The 6,317-nt window shown below is 35.1% G+C and overlaps 1 protein-coding gene across 6 annotated transcripts in view; it reads right to left on the bottom strand.

Moving 5' to 3' along the window:
• LOC109541288 overlaps positions 1–5,437 on the bottom strand; it is a 30,199-nt gene extending 24,762 nt beyond the window's left edge. For all 6 annotated transcript variants that reach the window (XM_048665546.1, XM_019910107.2, XM_048665550.1 and 3 more), the window contains exon 1: positions 5,134–5,437. The gene's annotated coding sequence lies outside the window, so the exon portion shown is untranslated. The remainder of the gene's footprint in view (positions 1–5,133) is intronic.
• Positions 5,438–6,317: the final 880 nt, after the last annotated feature.

The following is a 6,317-nucleotide window of genomic DNA, read 5'->3' as shown; positions in this document are numbered from 1 at the left end:
ACGTAAGATAGAGACAACCTTACAGACTTTGCTCGACAAATGTCTACAGGATGGTAGAATACTGAATCCTTGGTATAATGCAGAAGTTGTGCTTTTCATCAAAACTCAACTTCAGCTCAACAAAAATACTTACCATCTGTCTTTCAAGAAAGCTAGCTTACTATCAGTGGAGGTTGGAGGTAAATAACAGGAAAAGTTAGAAGCCATGATATTTGGTATCTACATGGAATGTGCATATAATGCGACAGCCTGGAAAGCTGTGAAACACAATTCATGAGATGCATGGTGTTGGCTTTATAGTGCACAAACAAATCACAACGGGTGTTACCCACTTTGCGCAATCTCATCCAAATTTACGCCCCTTCTACAGACTACAGCAGCGAGGACGTAGGCAAGTTCTATAAGCAATTATCAGATATCTTCAAAGCCTTGCCACAGCATGATATAAATAGTATTATGGGCGATTTCAACGCCAAGCTTGGAAAAGGAAGAACTGGAGAACACATTGGAGACTATGGGCGAGAGAAATGAGCCTGGAGATACTCTGAGTACATTAGCAGCGGGACGTGATCTGATTCTAACCAATACATCCTTTCAACACCATTCTAGAAGATAGTACACGTGGAAATCGAACGATGAAAAAACTGGGAATCAAATAGACTTCGTACTCATTAATAAAATATTTAGAAACAGCATGCGAACAGAAAAATTTATCCAGGAGCAGATGTTCAATCGGATCATAACCTGTTGATAGGAAGAATGGGAACCAAGCTGAAGCGAGTAGAGAAAAAACATGTAGAGTTATATCATTTCAGAAGACTAAAAGACAAGGCCACAAACCAGTTGGTAAGGAATGAACTTTTGGCAAAGACTGAAGAGCAGGAATACCATGAAGATGTAGAAAAAGACCTTTAAATGGTTCAGGGAAGTATACATAAAGTCAAACAACAGGACTTAAAGTCTCTCAAACAGATGAAGAAATCTTGGATGACAGATCAGATACTGGAACTGATGAAAAAAAAAAGAGATTGTTTAAAAATAAGATGAGAGAATACATGCACATACAGAGAGAACTAAGGGAGAAAAAAAGAACAGCTAAGGAAAAAGAGAAACTGGAAAAATGTGTGAAACTCGAAGAATGCCAAACCAAATTTGATAGCTTTAATCTGCACAAGAAGCTGAAGAAAATGACGCGAACAGTTAAAAGAATATCATTTAATGTACTTAAGGATAACCAAGGCCGAGTTATAGTAAAGAAGTCGGAAATTAAGCAAACCTGGGAAGAGTACATTAAACAACTGTTTGATGACGTGAGAACCGTGCCACTCAAAATGTGCTTGCAAAACGTCAAGAAGAAATTCTACCGAACGACGGCCTAAAAACCCGAAAACCCCATCAGCTTTAATGCTTCATTATTCTGTACTGGCAGATTTTCTTGTTGTTCTGTTAATAGGGACACTACTTTTTCTTTAAGTGATCTCGTTAAATATTTCTTGCCATAGAGAATTATCGGGGGTAATACCACGAGAGCTTTGAAATTACCGATAATTTTGTATGAAAGCTTGTTGTCTAAAAATTGCATGAGTTTATTTTCATATTGTGGCGAAAAAGCCCGACTCCGAAGGAGGAGCGCTTTTTCGCTCCAATGTGAAAATAAACGAATGCAGTTTTTACAAGACAACTAGCCCTAATGCAAAATTATCTGTTTATTTTGATGCACGAGTGTAATTTTGAAGAATATTTCATGCGTAAACAAAGTAAATGTGGATTCATTTTATTTCTATTATATTTTATTACACTTTTAATTGTATTACTTTTGTTTATTAAATATAGTTTGAATATCTTAGGTATGTCAGGAAGACATTTGATGTCTAATTCATCATGAAAAGACACCTGTGAAATATTTTTCGTAAACTATGCAATTATCGTTGAGTGATAATTGCACACTGTGCAATTACCGCTGTAATTTTTTGATAATTGCACACTTCAAACGGACAGATTATCATACGAGGGAAATATTCAAAATAATTTACTTTTGTAATACCTATCCTTAGAGAAATAAGTTTGCGGAAGTGCTTTAATACCTTTTCAAAACCATTGGGATAGCTTACTTTCTATGGCTTGGATAAAATTACTGACCATATAACCATCACTATGTTGATATCATGGATGCCATGGTTGGGTTAGTGAAGTAAGCAAATAGCAAGATAATACAACCGGATAGTGTATATACATATAGTGCTACTGGGATAATTACAATCGTTCATTGTAACCTCCATAATTAGTAATTTGCTATGCTAAACCCTTGATAATTGGACTATGTGTAAATTCCTAGATGATATTCTTGACTCTGATAAAATTAACTTCCATTAAACAATAAACTACAACCAACACCAAGTTTTTAATTCTAAATTCAAAGATTGATAAATTGGCGTTATCAAGATAATACTAAACTGGAATCAAGACTATTTTTATAAAATTTTAACAAATATTGTCAAGTGTTTAATCCTGCATTTATTATGCAGTATGTTCAATTATGCTTATGTTAATGCTTATGCAATATGTTCTATTTTTTTGTAACAAAATATGTATTTTTAAAATATCATCTGCTATAATAAAATTTTTAAAATCTGTATTTTATCTATGTAATAAATCTTATGCACAAATATTTCAATGTTTGAACTGATCAAAACTACTTGCACCAATTTTACCAATTTTTTGGTTTGAATAGCAAGAATATACAAAGTGATTCACGGTAGATGGCGTATTAGACGTTTAAGGAGAATGCGATGCCCGATCTATCTGCAAATTTGTACAACGAAGTCACCGATTTGCTCTATCGGCCTAAAATACTTTCAGCAATGCGACGGTGCCGCTTATACCGAAAAGTGCATACAACTTTGATATTTTAAATGAGACACCCTGTATATTATTACACCTTTAGGCTATTAGAGATAAAAACTGCTCCAATTACATGTTTTCAAATATAACACCCTCTTTATTGGTCCAAATACGGGAAGACCGACCGTTAAATTTTCTGTGAAACGATACATCATGTTTCTATACCTGTTGGCGCGGATAGAACATTTATGAACGTGTCAGTTCGGCGTCCTATCATTATKTTTGTGCTGGTGYTTTTGGTGTGTAACAATGGAAAAGTGAAGTTGTCAATCTAATAATAATCAATAAATAGAAATTAATAAATCAGTAATCATCTAATCAATCATCTATGAAAAACGAAATAAAACGGCAAGCAGTAATCCTCAGCGCACTAAAGCATAAAGGTGTGCAAAACAATACCTAAAGCGTCAAATTTCCGAAATAAATGGACAATTTTGCAAAAATTCGATTATGTCGACGTATTTATCAAAATAGCAATGAAATGTCATAATATTTCAAGATTTTGCAATTCTTCAAACCAGCTGTCAGCTTAGTTCTAGATACAGCGCTTGTGTACGCTTGTTATAAAAAATGGAGAAAAGCAATTATTCAAACGAAGTTTTAATGAACCTACATATTTATTCTTCACGGACAATGGGACCAAATTGTTGCAAGGATATGCAAAAAATTCAACGAAATGTTTCCTAATTTAAAGCCAATGAATGCAAAGGAGTTTGTGCGAATATAAGACAATTTAATTATTTACGATATAAAACTGGATTGAAACATGTAAGCAAACTCATAACTGAGAATTACAAAAGGTGCCTAATAAAAACTTTAAAACTATTTACGATAAATTTGCAAAATGACGGCCATTGCTTTTCAAGCACTTCAAAATTCGTACATTTACAGAGTGGTTTGTGGCTCTCTCTATCTCATCAACATCCAGTTCTCCAATGTAGTGAATGATTCCACGCCGCAATTCCCCTATGTGGTTGAACGGGGTCTTGTAAACATTTTCTTTTAATTTACCCCACAAGAAAAAATCCGGTGCCGTAAGATCGGGAGATCTCGCAGGCCAGTCCCATGGCTCCAAACCTCTGAACCAGCGGTCATCAAACATTTCGAAGAGCTCCCTGGTTACCTCCTGAGTGCAATGAGACGGTGCTCCATCCAGTTGGAACCAACATGTGCGGTACCCCTTACCACTGTCCTTAGAATTTGGAGGTCCTTGGATGAATTTATCGATTCTTCATAAAGGTGAAACTTTATTTGATTATCCTTTATGAGGCAAAAAATATTGATGCTCAATCTTTGTTGAAATATCATTTGATGAACCACGTGTGGATTATAATCCGCCCAGAAATGTTTATTTCGTCAATTTAAAATGCCATCCCAGGAAAATTTGGCTTCAGCTGTCCAAATTACATCAAATCGATCAAATTTTTGAAAAAATGTCCATTTATTTCGGAAATTTGACGCTTTAGTTATAGAAACATGATATATCGTTTCACAGGGAATTTCACGGTCTTCCCATATTTGTACTAATATACAGGGTGTTCTATTTGAAAAAATGTAATTGGAGCAGTTTTTATCTCTATCCAAAAGGTCAGTATTTTCAAGACATCCTGTATAATTCGTAACAAATTGCTGTACGCCGGCCTCAAGCATAGGGATTTCCGAACCCAGTACCAAAATTTTAAATTTCCAGGGGTCGAAATCGCGTTGTATTATAAAATTCCTTGAGGCTAGGTTTTGATTAAAAATAAAGAATTTTATTTAATATTTCGGAACCCGCTTTAGATAGCTATAGGAATCGTTATGCAAAAATAATCATATCTATATACTCAATCTAAAGGTGTGATAATATACAGGGTGTCTCATTTAAAATATCAAACTTGTATGTACTTTTCGGTATAAGCGGAACGCGCGCGTGGCTGAAAATATTTTAGGCCGATAGAGCATATCCGTTGACTTCGTCGTACAAATTTGCAGATAGATCGTACATCGCGTTCTCCTGACACGTCTAATACGCCATCGACCGTGAATCACCCTGTATTTTTAGATAAAAATTTAACAATGAAGATAATACAAGGAATCATATTCTATTGTGCCCATTGAAAAAGTACGTCGAACTGGAAATATCTGCTAACCTAAATATAAATCACGTCGATTGCTTTGTTGACAGAATCAGGAAAATTGAATAAACTTTCGGAAACTTATTAATAAACGATACTTAAATCAGAAACTTACCAAAACTATAAATTTGTAGGTGATATTGGAATCCACTTACAAGGGACAATTATGTGACAAAACATACTAAATAAATTGAATGACAGAACTAAACTGTTCCAGAGATTAAAACTGTTTTTGCCCGTTGTTTCCCCCTCACATTATTCGCGATACAAGCGAGAAAACAAAGTTTTCGTGTCGAAACTTGCAGTAGACTGTACTCCTATGGCCAAGTTTCTTTTCTCGTTTAAAAATAATCCACGACCTGCGACATTTGCATTGCCGTGTGATTTTTTATATTTGAACAGCGCAACTTTGGAGCTGTACAAATACTCTGACTGTGACTATGCATCTGGAAATAAACGGAATGTATGGCAACGCACTTGAAAGTTCATGTTGACCGAATTAGTATGGATAAATTTGAGTGCAAATTCTGCGATTCATTTAGCACTTTTAACAAAAGTCTGAACAATGAAGAACCTACATACATATATAAGCCTATGAGATCCAAAGTGGCCCAAGCGCAAAATTTACCAAATGAGGAAAACGCTTTTGAAGTTTTCGATAATTTGATGCTCTAATAACATTCTTAACAGAATAGATATACAGAGTGATTCAAAATTGGCGTCATTCCTCTAGAGGTGTTGTCTGGCGCAGTTATAGGAGTACACAAAAAATAGTAAAATAAATTAATTGTTATTAAAAACTGAGAAATTTGCAAAAAACTATATCAGAAATACGGCAGCAATGTTTTTCAAGGTAATCTACCTAACTAACATTGCGCAAATACCTGTTGCTTCGTAATTATTTAAAACTTCGGTAACCATGGAATTATACAGACTGACAATAAGATAGACAAGGATAAACGGTAAATTCAACAAGATTTGTTGACGAAATGTCAACGTGTTCTCATAACCTCGAATTCTGCGGGGTTTTGTGTTTACATAAATAATCCATACAACACCAAACATTTGAATGGTTAACTCCAAACAAGCTAGTGCCTGTGTAATCTCCTTATTATCCACTCTTATCGAGCAGCTTCTCGTATTCAGTTAATTAACTCGTGCTCCATTTGTATCTCCTTGTGCTGTGTGTATCGTACAAACTCCTTTCCTCGGTATTTACTTGGTGCTTGGGAAAGTGTCAGTTATTGTGCTCTGAGTACCCCTGGAAGGCCCTGATTCGATTATGTCCAATACTTGTTC

This window comes from Dendroctonus ponderosae, unplaced genomic scaffold (assembly GCF_020466585.1).
Source record: "Dendroctonus ponderosae isolate FM_Combo_2020 unplaced genomic scaffold, Dpon_F_20191213v2 Dpon_F_20191213_4, whole genome shotgun sequence".
NCBI classification, from domain to species: Eukaryota; Metazoa; Arthropoda; class Insecta; order Coleoptera; family Curculionidae; genus Dendroctonus; species Dendroctonus ponderosae.
The sequence above is the reverse complement of the archived record's forward strand: the minus strand, read 5'-3'. Positions and strand labels throughout refer to the sequence as shown.